At 46.6% G+C, this 14,974-nt stretch overlaps 1 protein-coding gene across 2 annotated transcripts in view; it reads right to left on the bottom strand.

The window, feature by feature from the left end:
- The window catches only part of CARMIL2 (capping protein regulator and myosin 1 linker 2), a 121,605-nt gene that overhangs the window by 71,435 nt on the left and 35,196 nt on the right, over positions 1-14,974 (bottom strand). The gene's annotated exons all lie outside the window — the stretch shown is intronic.

Below are 14,974 nucleotides of genomic sequence, written 5' to 3'. Positions count from 1 at the left end.
CTCAGGGACGGACGGAGACAGTTATGTATGTGTAAGTCTGGTATGAGGAAGTCCAGTATGTCCAGAGCTGAAAAAGGAAAAAGGCGAGCAAGGGAAGGGAACCGTTTCTGGCATTTAGTCCAGGACAAGAGCATATATGATGTCGTGGGTGGGAGAGGGGGTAAAGGAGGATGATGGGTGCGTTAAGTCCAGAGAAATTGGGGGGTCGTGTGAGGGGAAAGAAGACTATTTTATGAGAAACCCAGACCGGCCAATTAGTGCGTGCGTGGAACATCAGGGTTTGTGACAATATACAGGCTTCATGATATGATTGGATATGGGGTACTCCCAATCCACCTTGAAGTCAAGGGGTAAATCTAGCGCAGTTGGCAACACGAGAACGGCCCTGAATCTTGGTAAAGCCGACAAAAAACTGTTGTATGGAGCGTAATAGGGAAGGAGGGGGTTGGATGGGTACAGTTCTCATGACATAAAGAAGTTTGGGGAGTGCAGTCATTTTTAAGGCATTGATACGCCCCAACCAAGAAAGTTTGAAGTGTTTGACCTGCTGCCATGTAGAAACTATGTTTAGGGTGTTAAGGGAGTGCGTGTCACGAGCTGAGAACACAGGTTGATAAGGAGCCCAGGTGCAGGGGATACGAGGGGCTCTGTCTGTACCCCACGATGCATGATGGCCTGGGGGTTGTTACAGACAGGCGCAGGAATAAACCACAGACAACAGATCAGGATTAAGAGTTGTATTGAATACGATGGTACAACAATATATATGCAATGGAAGTTACTTGGCAGGAAGCCCACTTGCGGGGCACACGGCAGATAAGCCCTCTTGCGGGGCACACGGCAGATAAGCCCTCTTGCGGGGCACACGGCAGATAAGCCCTCTTGCGGGGCACACGGCAGATAAGCCCTCTTGCGGGGCACACGGCAGATAAGCCCTCTTGCGGGGCACACAGCAGATAAGCCCACTTGGGGGGCACACGGCAGATAAGCCCACTTGCGGGGCACACGGCAGATAAGCCCTCTTGCGGGGCACACGGCAGATAAGCCCTCTTGCGGGGCACACGGCAGATAAGCCCACTTGCGGGGCACACGGCAGATAAGCCCACTTGCGGGGCACACGGCAGATAAGCCCACTTGCGGGGCACACGGCAGATAAGCCCACTTGCGGGGCACACGGCAGATAAGCCCACTTGCGGGGCACACGGCAGATAAGCCCACTTGCGGGGCACACGGCAGATAAGCCCACTTGCGGGGCACACGGCAGAAACTGGAGCAAGGCAGGAACTGGGGCAAGGCAGGAACTGGGGCAAGGCAGGAACTGGGGCAAGGCAGGAACTGGGGCAAGGCAGGTACTGGGGCAAGGCAGGTACTGGGGCAAGGCAGGTACTGGAGCAAGGCAGGTACTGGAGCAAGGCAGGTACTGGAGCAAGGCAGGTACTGGAGCAAGGCAGTCCTCTGACTTCAATGTCAAGGCCCAGACTGCAGGGCTGGGCAGGCTTATAAAGGCTGTGATAATCAGGTAGCAAGGTGCACCTGGACATGATAATCAGCCAGAGTGGTCTGAGTGGCAAGGGCGGCCACTAGTGGTCGGCAAATGAAAATGAACAACAAAGTTTGAACAAGTCTAGCTAGCGCATGGTGAAACGTGACAGTGCGTGTGTTTGGGCAATTTAATGCCCAAGTAAGTGAGGTGGGAATCCCTCCAGTCAAAGGAGTAGGAAGCCGAGAGTTGAAGCCTCTGTGATTCGGCTATATTAAGGCAGAGGGCTTGGGTCTTAGAGACATTGATTTTGTGGTAAGAGGCCTGTGCATAATGTCCCAGTTGTGTCAGGAGGGCAGGTAGCGTAGTAGAGGGTGACGTTATGGAAACCAGGATGTCGTCAGCAAATAGTCCCAGAGTGCAGGTAGAGGTAGAAGTAAGCGGGAAACCTAAGATAAGAGGGTCAGAGCGGATGCACGCGGCAAGGGACTCCAAGGCTAGAGCGTAGAGAAGAGGGGATAAGGGGCAGCCCTGTCGGGTGCCGTTAGTAATGGGTATAGGGCGGGAAAGGAAGCCCATCATAGAGATGCATGCCGACGGGGAGGTGTAAAGGGTCATAATCACATGGAGAAAAAGGGGGGGAGGCCAAATTGTAAAAGAGCAGACCTGAGGAATTGACAATGAAGCCTATCAAAGGCTTTTTCCGCGTCGAAAGAAAGTAAAGGAGAAGGAATTTTGCGTCTGTTAGCATCCCAAATAACATTAATGAATTTGCGGGTGTTGTCGGAGGGTTGTCTGCCCAAAACAAACCCAACTTGGTCGGCATGCAGCAGAGAGGGCAGGAGAGGATTCAATCTGTTTGCAAGGACTTTGGCATAGATTTTTAAATCATTGTTAAGGAGGGAAATGGGACGGTAATTAGAACAATTATCAGTGGGCTTACCCGGTTTGGTCTGGTAATAGGAGGCAGTATAGCCGTTAGGACCAGGAGCAGAGCCCGTGCGAAGTTGCGCTACAGCCCTCTCAATTTCCCTAAGTTCTATGGGGGCGTTAAGGGAAGCCGCAGCGTCAGGGGAAAGGGAAGGAAGGACTACAGAGGAGAGGTACGAGTCAATGTCGGAGGAGGAAGGGTGGTAAGTCTCGGTGTCACGGTGGAGATTATAGAGGCGGGCATAAAAGTCAGCAAAAACCTCGACCATATGGGAAGGATCAGAGATCTTGCGACAATCTCTATCCAGGATATGTTGAGGTCTGGAAGTGGCTAGAACTTGGCGCAGTTTCCTGGCCAAAAGTGTGTCGGCTTTATTGCCTTTGGCATAAAAGCGTTGTTTAAGCCTCAGTAACAGAGAAGAAGTGCAGTGAGAGTCAAGCTCAGCAAGGCGTAGTCGGAGTCATTTAATATTAGCAATAAGTGAGTCCGTGGGGCAGAGTTTGTTTTGAGTTTCCAGGTCATAAAGTTGGGCAAGTAGCTTGGTACAGAAACAACAACTGTAATAAGAACATATGGTCACAGGAGGGACCATGTGTGGTAATTGGTGTGCTAACGGAGTAAATAGCACCGTGGCGGCGGAACAAGGTGCTAACGCCATACTCGGGAGTAATGCCTAGCCGCAGCAACGCGACAGAGAGTACAATTAACAGCACTCTACTACAGCACATCATACAGACGGTTACAGGCAAGGAAGGAAGAAATAAAAATACAAGAGCAAGAAAAACAAAATAAAATAAAAAGTCCAACTTAGCCATAAAGGGTGGAATATCGAGGAGACATGTGGTAAACCGAAGATACACAGTCCAACGAGCAGGTCAGTGGGAAGGGAGTCCGAGACGTCACTTGGAGACGAAGAGCCCAACCGTGAGGGAAACAGGATCAGCAGATAGAGGCGGACGGTGGACGATCTGTGACGTGTAGGTCAGGGAATGGCAGATGGACTTCAGCTTGGTGGACTGTAATAAAGAAAAAAAAAACCCATAGGAAGAGTAACCAGTCAACGTAGCTGAGAGTGTAGATGAGGAATAATGTCGCGATTAGCGACTGCAGAGATTCAAGGTTTCAGGACTGGTGTCCAGACTTTGCGGAGCTTCCTCGGAGAAGAGGTGTGCTTGTGTGTGATGGCGGATTGAGTGGAGGGACTGCTCAGGGGAAAGATCCCAGGAGTGAAGTAGGTTTAGGCCCTCCTCAGGCGAAGCGATGGTGTACGTAGAGCCGCTCCGGGTCACGATGAGACGGACCGGGTATCCCCAGCGATAGGAGATCTGGTGGGTGCGAAGGAGAGAAGTAATCGGGGCGAATAGACGTCTGCGTTGGAGCGTCAACTGCGATAGATCGGTGAGTAGGAGGATGTCTCAGAATCGGTCAGGAAAGTTCGGTTTGCGGCGGGCAGCCTGCATGATGCGATCTTCGAGATCAAAAAAGTGGACCCTGGTAAGTACGTCTCTGGGCAGGTGGGAATGCACAGATTTCGGACAGGCTACTCGATGGAGATGGTCTAACCTGATGTCAGGTGCCGGTTCCTCCTGAAGCAAGGCCTGGAATAAATCGTGGACGAATGTCGGTAGGTCCGTCGCGGTGATTTCCTCTGGAATGCCCCGAAGATGGATGTTATTGTGGCGTGAGAAGTCTTCTAGGTCCGTGACCTTAGTGCGAAGCATGTCAAGATCGGCTTGCAAGGAAATATGACCGTCTGCGAGGGCATTGTGGGCCTCTGAAAATTCGTCCATTTTCCTCTCGATATGGTCAGTGCGCTCACCCAAATCGTCCACATCGCGGCGGAGAGAGGAGGCGATGTCTTGCAGATCTTGCTTGAGCTGTTTGAGGGCGCGTGAGGTAAGTCCCTGGTCATCTGGTTCATCCGGTGTGATCAGTGCGGATGGAGACGGAGGGTCAGACCGTGAAGGAGTGTAGGCCCGCGGAGGCATCATCATCCTCGTCGGGTGCACGTGGTAGGCCCGAGGCCTTAGGAGGGTGCTTCTTCCGGGCTTTAGGCTCAAAAAATTGCGGCATCGCCATCGATTTACGGGAGCGAGAGCCAGCCATACAGCAGGAGACTTTCCGTGGTGGAAAAGAGATAGAAGGCGCTGCGGATGGATGTAGATGGCGGGCAAGAAATCTCTCAAGCGGCGGAGCTCGCACCAAACACGTCTGCTTAGAACGCCATGCAGACCACGCCCCCGATCTCTAAATTTAACCCCATGGGGGAGTGTCTGACCACCGAAGGAAATGGCCGCATGAGCTAGTTGCTCCGCCACCGCTTGCACGTCTACCACAGCTCTGCACCTGCTTTCTGCCAAGGGACGCTCCAGAAAGTCTGCCTCAGACTCCACTTCCACCAGGGACCGCCCTAGGCCGGATCTCCTGCCAGTTCTTCCTCTGCAGAAGATCCTGCCGCACTTACCCGCTACACCTCACCCGGCGGAGGTGGCTTAGATCTTCTCCTCGGCGCCTTGGAAATCTGACTTTTCCCCTGCTCATCAGTGAGCTTAAACAAGTCGTCCGTGATGAGGTCTTGGCGCTCCGTACGGACCTGTCCTCTTTGGAGTATAGGGTCTTGGCCCTTGAAGATTCCTCGACGCAGCACCACAGTGCCATTACGGCCACGTAGCACACAGGTACCCACCATACCCGCTACTTGAGGGAACTACGCTGGCGAGTTGAGGACCTTGATAACCGCGTCCGGAGGCAGAATATCTGGGTACGGGGGGGGGCAGAATCTGACGCCACAAACCTCTTTAATGCCCTCCTGAATCGTTCACCTGGCACCCTGGTACTGATGGATCGAGCGCATTGCACTCTTTGACCAAGTGGTGGTCCGGGATCCCCCCAAGGGACATCATCTGCCATTTGACAAATTTCTGCTTGAAGGAAACTATTAGGACCCACGCAAGAGAGGTTGATACTTGGCCCCTACATGGGCACCAGGTGTCTTTCTTTCACAACCTCTCTGACCGCAGAACTGCAGAGGCTCCGCATTTCTTCTCACTGGGGTCACCCTTTTGCTTTGATAATCCGGCATGATAACAGATCATTCATCATTAGATACCACCATGATGTACATGCCACTCTACAACTCCTTTGCTTATCTGATGTCCAGGTCTCCGACTGGGTCGACATGGATGCTGACCCTGCTCATTCACTACACCGTGCTCCTCTCCCCCGCAGATCAGGGAGGTCTGTTTCTATTGAAGAATAGTGGTTGCTCCGTGGCTGCGGTATTGTTTTTGTTGCCACCACCTGGGGACATATCTGTCTTATTGTGTTGTACAAACGTCTGTGTATTTAATTATATTTGTCTATATAATTTTTTTAATTTATTTATTTATTTTATTTTAATTTCTTTTTTCCTCTCATTCCCCCAGGGATGTAGGGGTGATTTCTTGTACATATGTCGCATCTGATGCGTCCGCACATGTTGTTTGTAACATTGTTCTGCCACTATCTACTCCTATATTCTAATGTGATTATGCGATTCTGATGCTGCATACATATATGCCTTCTTGAGTGTCTCAGGGGGGTGGGGGGTCTTGGTTTTTTGTTTTGTTTTTTCTCCTCAGTGTGGATGGAGGTTTTATTGGTGAAACCCTGATATCCTGTTTGCTTGCTGTTTTACTGTAGTGCGGGCGGCAGCTAGCATTTGGTTCACTCTACTGGTTCATTTTGTTACTGTTATATTGGCTTCACCATTTCTGACTCAGTGGGCACTTCCCTTACACAGTGACACCTGGCGTTGTCTGGTTCATCGTACCCGTCAGGCGTAGTTTGTGTCTCGTTTCTCTCTCTCCCCGTCTACTTTATACTCTGCTTCCTATCTACCTCTCCCTTTTGCCCTAGGTCATGTTATCCTCCCTCCCTTTCTCTCCTTCCTCGTCCCCTCCCTTTTTTCCCCCCTCTTCTCCTTCTTCTCTCTCCACCTCTTCTCCTCTTTGTCTTTTCTTCTCTTTTCCTTGTGATTCTTTCTTTTCATGATACCACCTCCTGCTCAGCGGGACTTGCAGCTGCTCTCTATTAATGCTCATGGCCTAAATATCCCTTTAGTATCAATACACTAACTAAGACTAAAGGAGTAGTGGTACTTTTCTCCTCCCAGGTGCCTTTTCGGGTGTCTGATGTGCGGTCAGATTCTGATGGGAGATTTTTGTTGGTTAAGGGGTTCATCTTGGAGCAGAAGTATATGTTTGCTAATGTCTATTTCCTCAATCTGGGACAACATATTACACTGTGTGCCGTCCTTCGCATGTTATTGGAGTTTCAGGAGGGGATGCTGGTAATAGGCGGGGACTTCAATGTAGCCCTATACCCCGCTTTTGATACTTCTGCTGGTTGCGTGAGGCCTCCCCGTCATGTTCTGTGGAAGATGGCCTTTCTTCTTACTGCACATAAACTGGTCGACTGCTGGAGGGCATTGCACCCAGCAAACAGGGATTATACCTTTTTCTCCGCATTGCATGGTTCATACTCTCGCTTGGATTACTTTTTTCTCCCTTGTCATTTCGCTACGCTCCTGCGCAGTTCTACCATCGGCTCGGCAACGTGGTTGGACCATGCGTCCGTTACTGTTTCCTTGGCCTCCCCGCTATCTTGCCCTCCCAGTGGTTCTTGGCGCCTTAATGAATCCCTTTTATCTGCTGACTTGGCGTGTGTTGAGAAATCTCAGTTCCTTCAGAACTACTTTGCCAACAACCTCGGAGTCTGGTACTCCGGAGTTAACTGTCTGGGAAGCACATAAGTGTGTTATCAGGGGCCACTTTATCAGCGCCTGCTTGCGGCGCAAACGCCTCGAGGTCGAGAAAATTGATCGGCTTTACGGTCAGATTGCTCTAGCGGAGGAGGCTCACAAGGCCTCTCTCAAGCAGCGACCTGCAGCTCCTCATGACCCTCCGCCAGGAATTAGCCTTGATTCTGAATGGCAAGTCCCACGGTTCCTTCCTGAAGTACAGAGCGTTGTTTTATGAACACAGGAACAAACCGGGGAAATACTTAGCTAGGGCTCTCCGCGCTACGCGGAAGCCTAAATATATCTCCAGGATATGCTCCTCTGGTGGTCAGGTCAACATCAACCCTACTGACATTTCCTGCTGCTTCCAGAGCTATTATGAGGGGCTCTACAACCTTTGCCAGGGTCCTCCTGGCTCTTCATCGCCTACCAAATCAGCCGCCATCCGATCATATTTAGAAAACACTTTGCGCAGGTCGATCTCGGCTGCTGATGCAGCTCTGCTCGACTCCCCAATAACACTCTCGGAGCTTACGTTAACTTACGTTTCTCCGACAGGGAAATGCCCTGGCCCGGACGGGCTCCCCCCTCCATTCATTCGCAGCTCCAGCACTTTACTGACAGGAACAACCCATTCACCCCAGAGTTTTTTCTTCTCCATCGCATACCTTACTCTGAGAATTAGTTTCGCAAATCGGTAACTCGGCATCTTTTGTCGGTTGCGAAAGCACTGGTCCCCTTGCACTGGGGTAGCCCAACCCTGCCTACTTTTAGGGAATGGATTCTTCAGGTGGAGCAGATACGGGTGTTTGAGGAATTGTCTTTGATGGCTGTTGGGGCAGCCAAGAGGTATAGGAAAACATGGTATTACTGGCTAGAGTTTGTGTCGGGCCCCCGCATCCGCTCACTGCTGGATTAGTCGCAGGGGTTGCAATCGTCAATTGAGTCGCCTGTTCTGCTGGGTCCCCTCCCCTCTCTGCTTTCTTACCCCCCTGTTTTTTCTCTGTGTTCTTTTCATTCCCCCTCCTTGCTCTTCCTTCCCCCCTTCCTAAAGAGTAAAGAGTATTCCCCATAGAAAATTAATTGAGGTTTATTTTGGGTTCCGATTACTTTTTATTCGATGGTGAAATTTTTCTGCAAATTTGCAGCACGGCGATGGGGACACGTTTCGCTCCCAGTTATGCCAATCTTATTTTGGCTGACTGGGAGGGGGACAATAAATTCCATATTGTGGTGGCCTGTATTTATATAGTCGCAATATCGATGATCTCTTTTTTTGTAGAAAAGGAACTAGGAGTCCCTTAACCAATTTTTTGGGTTAAATGTTTTGGTTGGTATTCATACATGAAACAAGTAGGGAGTCTATTAATTTTTTAGATTTGTCAATTTCTCTGATAGAACAACCGAGAAATTCAGAACCACTACAATTTTTAAATCTATGGTCAAAAATACCTACCTCAGAGCAAACATTTCCCATGATAGGAAATGAATTGATAATATACTAAAGGATCAATTTAGCTGCGTTAGAAGGAATTGTTCTACCATTGAGGATTTTGATGTCCAGGCTGGGTTGATTAGAGATAGATTCCTCGAAAGAGGTTACAATAAAAATGTGGCGCATTGGGAAGTTAGAAAGATGGACAGCGATAGATATATAAATCAAGGCACTTTACTGAAACAGCTCTAACAAAAGTCTCAAATTACTTGCTCTCTGCCAAAGCAAAGAGTCACTTCTCCATTCTAACACTATTGGATCTCACTGCTGCTTTTGATACTTTTGATTATCACCTTCTTCTTGGCTCACTTGCTTCTACAGGCATTCGAGATACAGCTCTCTCCTGGATCTCCTCATATTCGTCTAACCGTTCCTTCTCTGTCAGCTTCTCTGGCAAGACTTCATCACCTCTTCCACTTTCGGTTGGCGTCCCCCAAGGTTCAGTCCTTATATTTCATCTCTTGGCATACTAATCAACTCATTTGGCCTCCAGTATCATCTATATGCAGATGATACCCAAATCTACCTGTCTTCTCCTGACCTCTCTTCATCTTTCATGTCCCATATTACCAATTGCTTGTCTGCTATTTCTTCGTGGATGTCACAACGCTACCTGCAACTTAATCTTTCTAAAACTGAACTCATTATCTTCCCTCCTTCCATCTCCACTCCACTACCTGAATTCTCTATCACCATTAACAACACGACACTCTCTCCTACCAACCAGGCCTGATGCCTTCGGGTCATCCTTGACTCTAACCTCTCCTTCATATTTCCCGTCTTGACTACTGCAACACTCTTCTGGTTGGCGTTCCGCTGTCTCAACTCTCTCCTCTACAGTCTATCCTAAATGCTGCTGCTAGGCTTCTCTTCCTTGCCTGCCGCTCCTCTTCTGCTTCCCCACTCTGTGAAAACCTCCACTGGCTCCCAATTACCTTTAGAATTACATTTAAAATCCTGGTACTAACATATAAGGCCCTCCATAATACTGTTCCTCCATACATTTCTGCCCTCATCAGCAAATACTCTCCTACTCGATCCTTACGTTCTTCCCATGGGCCAAGGCTCTCCTCCTCACTTATCACCTCTTCCTTCTCCCTTCTACAAGATTTTACAAGAGCTGCCCCATATCTCTGGAATCTACTTCCACCGAACCTTCAATATTCACCCTCCCTCCCAACATTCAAGAAACATCTCAAAACTCACTAGAACTTCCTTATCATTGATACAACCACCACACTACCTCTTACCCTTTCTCTGTGACTTATGTTTGTCACCCCATTCCCTCAAGTGCTCTGCCAGAGTGCTACCATGTTGTGTGCCCAGCCACTCTGGTTTCACCTGTCCTCGCTACAGCTCCCCTGTCCTCGCTACAGTTCCCCTTTTTTCTTTGATTCCAGTCCTGCTTTTCTGTGCCTACCTACCCATCATGATGCATCAAGGAGTACAGACAGAGCACCTAGTATCCCATGCAACTGGGCTCCTACCCAACCTGCTTGCCCGGGTCCTGACATCAATATATCTCTTATACGTTACCAGATTTGCCCCAAATCCCAAAATTGTTCTCACACTGCCATAGATTGGTGTAACTTGGGACAAATCTGGTACCAACTGCAATTGTAAATAGAAGTGATTTTGAAATAAAAAATTATTGTGAGTAAATACAAATTCATTTTCTTCTATAATTAAGTCAATTTGTTCCTGACGTAATGTACCTCTTTGTTCATTGTGTCGAACAGCCTGGCAACCTATTGTGTGATCAATAATTATGGTATATAAAGTCTTAACATCGCAAGTCACCAAATATACGGTATTTTCCGGCGTATAAGACGACTTTTTATCCCATGAAAATCTTCTCAAAAGTCGGGGGTCATCTTATACGGCGGCTGCTGAAACTTACTGAGCCGGTGAATCACGATTCCCCACGAAGCCCCTAAAACTGTAGTGTATCTCTAGGGGAGGGGCGAGTGGAGAAGCCGCCTCCCCTGGGCCGGTTTTCAGGGCCGCGCCGAGGTAGGTGCAAGATCGTGATCTCCCCAACTAGCCCTGATCAGCGAGCGCCCAATGAGCAGGGCTGGTTGGGGAGATCACGACCTCCCTCTAACTAGCCCAACACTAGGGAGACCTCGGCTTCCGTGCTCCTTAATCACTAGGCGCCGGCTATTGATGCCGAGCGCGGGGATGACGTCATATCCTGGCGCTCGGCATCAATTGCCGGCGCATAGTGATGAGGGAACAGTAAAGCAGAGGTCTGAAATGACAGACCTCACGCTCCCACAACTGGATGGAAGATAGAAGATGAGAAAGGTAAGAGATGGGGAGAAAGGGGTGTAAGTGCAGTGTATGTGTATATATGTGTGTGTAAGGTCAGTGTATGTGTATGGTCAGGTGTGTGTAAGAGCAGTGTAGGTATTTGTGTGTTTGTAAGCTGGTGTGTATATATATATATATATATGTGTGTTAAGGCAGGGGTGTGTGGTGAGGGCAGTGTATAAATGTGTATGTACAGACAGGCGTATGTAAAGATATATATATATGTGTGTGTAAGGGCAGTGTATGTGTATATGTGTGTTTGTAAGCTGGTGTGTACGTGTATATGTGTGTAAAGGAAGGGGTGTGTGAGGGTAGTGTATGTCCATACATGTGTGTATGGACAGGCATATGTTAGGGAGAGCTGACCCACCCAATCCAAACAGGCTTTGTATACAATTGTTGTTGTATACTGGGTAGAGGGGTAGTCTTATACGGCGAGTATAGCCCAAACTCTATATTTTAACTGGAAACGTTGGGGGTCGTCTTATACGCCCAGTCGTCTTATACGCCGGAAAATACGGTAGTTGCCCTGCCATTTTACCTCATTTAAAATACATTAAATATCCCTTGTGTCTTTTAACTAAGATCATTGTTTGGTAACAAACAATCAAAGCATAAGATCAATGTATTCTGATAACCTTGAGGTTATTGACTTAATTCCCTGACACAACAGGTCTCCCTGGGGGATTTTATATCCTTTAGCATACCGGCATCCATTAGAATACCGGAATTCATGGGTGGATTATTGATAAATTTATTTTATGACACCCCAAAGTAAAACCTTCATCTAAAAAGTCAGCTAGTATCTTTGTAAAATCTGCTGTGGAGTCCTTATTTAATTACATATATACTTCTGTATTTTTTAGTTGGCTCAATGCTTCTTCAATATATTTATCCCTATCCAAAATAACCATACCACTCCCTCTGTTGGCTGGTTTAATAACAATTGTGTCGTGTTGAAGATCTTTTAATGCTTTTTGTTTATTTCTCATGAAGTTAAATCTATATTTATATTATTTTCTCATGTTTATCAATATCTTTTATAACCATATTTACAAATGAATCCATTCCTGCTAATTTCTGTGTTTTTGGAAGAAAGTAAATTTTTCTTTTAACGTAGTGTGTATATTTTAGCTCTAAAAAAACTATACTAACTATACTTTTTTTAATATAGCTTACATTTTCTTCTATAGGGTAGGTGCCACATCTGAACAATGACCCAATTTATGTTCATTAACTTCTACCGTTAACAGTCATTACCAGAGCCGTAGCTGGCTCCTTTTGCGCCCGAAGCAAGAATGGAAAATTGTGCCCCCAGCTATTTTTTCACATAGGTTGTATTATTTACACTGACTGTACACACTGCCTTTTACACACACCTGTCCATAAACACGCATACATGGTGCCTTTACACACACCTGCTCATTAACATGCATATATGCATACACTGCCCTTACACACAACTGCTTTTACACACATATACACACACCAGCTTACAAACATACAAATACTTACACACTTGCACTTACACACACTGCCCATACGCACACCAGCTTACAAACACACACATTTATACACATACACTGCCCTTGCACACTGCCTTTACACACACCTGCCCATTAACACGTATATACACACACCTGCCCATACACACTGCCTTTACACACACACGTGCCCATAAACACACATATACTCATACGCTGCCCTTACATAAGCCTGTCCATACACACGTGTATACACATACACTGCCCTCACACTCCCCTGCCTTTACACACACACCAAACACTGCTCTTACACACACACTGCCCACACACACACTGCCCATACATACACACACACTGCCCATACATATACACACACAAACTGCCCATCCACATCAGCTTACAAACACACACATATACACAGCCCTTACAGCCCTTTCTCCCAATCTCTTACTTTTCTCATTTTCCGTAATCTTCCATCATGTGGTGGGAGCGCGAGGTCTGTTACTCCAGGCCTCCGCTTTAGTGCTCCCTCATCACTATGCACAGGCTATTAATGCAGAGCACAGGAGTGACTGCGCTCTGCATCATTTGTCGGCACGTAGCAATTAGGGAGAACGGAAGCCGAGGTCTGAATTGACAATCCTTGCGCTCCCTAATGTTGGGCCGGTTAGAGGGTGATTGTGATTTCCTCAACCAGCCCTGCTCATTGGACATCTCATCCCCAGACCAGTGCCGATGGTGCCTGGGTGCGCACTGCCCATGGGGGCACCTGATGAGCAGGGCTGGTTGGGGAGAGCCTTTCCGCTCGCCCCCTCCCCTGTAGAATCGCTACTTTTTTTATGGGCTTCATGGTGAATCACAAAATAATAATAAACAATAAAGTGAGCTAAGTGATGTCATTGTGACATCACTGGCATTAATAATACGTTCAAGAGGTCCCTAAGAGGACCTCTAACCATTTAAAAAAAATATATATATATATATATATATATATATATATATATATATTAAAAAAAAATACCAAAAATAAACAAATTTTTTAAAAAAAATATATAAAAAAGATAATAATAAAAACTAAAAACTGACATCCCATTGCCCTAACACAATATCTACCCAGTATAACCCTCCTGCCCCCTTTCACAAAACCCGTTGAGCCATAAGCATAAATATTCTACGAATAATGTACACCCTTTAGTATGTTCCCTATAAGTGCTGGAAGTGTGGAAAATCTATAGCAATTAGGTATTTCTGAAATCAGGACACCTGAATTGATAAACTTGGATGGGATTTTCCATCACTTTACCTAATTTTGTGAGGATTCAGAGGGAAAATTAGGTGGTTTTTTCTAATTTTCACTAGTTTTTACTAAATTTCTCATTCTAAATTTGCAGCTAATCATCTAACTATTGTATCAAAAGAAAGCTCCATCTCTCCTTGAAAAAACAATATATAGTTTACATGGGTACACTATTCACAGGAAAAGAGAATAATAATTAGGAGGGTGTAAACATAAACTATATCAGGGGCGTCCAACCTGCAACCCTCCAACTGCTGCAGGACTACATCCCATAATGCTAAGGGGCTGGCTGAGGAGGATAGGAGATGTAGTCTTGCAGCAGCTGGAGGGCCGCAGGTTGGACTCCCCTGATATAGTTTATGTTTACACCCTCCTAATTATTATTCTCTTTTCCTGTGAATAGTGTTCCCATGTAAACTATAGTTTTTTAACTATTAACTTAACTATATGGACAAAAGTATAGATTCCTGAATATTATGCCAATAGGGACTTTCATGACATCGCATTCTAAATACATTAATATGTAGTTGGTCCCCCACTTGCAGGTATTACAGCTATCACTCTTCAGGTTTATGTAGGAACTTTTGTCCGTTTATCCATTCATGTCAGGCATGCTTTACACCACTTGATCAGACACTAGGCATTGTACTTGGTGATGCGAGGCTAGATGCAGCTGCTCAGCCATGGAAACCCATTTCCATGAAGCTCCCGTTGCACAGTTTTTTGTGCTGATATGAATGCCAGTGAAAGTTTGTAACTCTTAAGCTATAGAATCAGCAGAACGTTGGACACTGAAACTTTACTTGGTCTTCTGCTTTGTGGTTAAGTTGTTGTTTCTAAACACTTCTACTTTCCAATAATACCACTTCCAGTTGACCATGGAATATTTAGCAGGGGTAAAATTTCACATACTGACTTATGGTGTGTGTGTGTGTGCATGTTACATTACATATTACATTATTTCCCACCCCAGAGAAATATGTGGTAAATATTGTGTTTTGGGACGAAAATTACAAAAAAAAAAAAAAGTTCAGTCACAGGGAAATGCTCAGCATCAGCAACAAACTTAAAAGTGACATATTTCTGTTGCAAGGACAGGGTTTTCAAATTTTGTTTGCAAAAATGAGAAACCTACTAAGGAAATCTTAAATCTTAGGTTTACAATTACTTTTTTCATCAAGTGTATATTTAAGC

Source organism: Spea bombifrons, chromosome 10, assembly GCF_027358695.1.
Source record: "Spea bombifrons isolate aSpeBom1 chromosome 10, aSpeBom1.2.pri, whole genome shotgun sequence".
Lineage (NCBI taxonomy): Eukaryota > Metazoa > Chordata > Amphibia > Anura > Pelobatidae > Spea > Spea bombifrons.
Note: the sequence above shows the minus strand (reverse complement) of the source record. Positions and strands in the feature narration are given on the sequence as shown.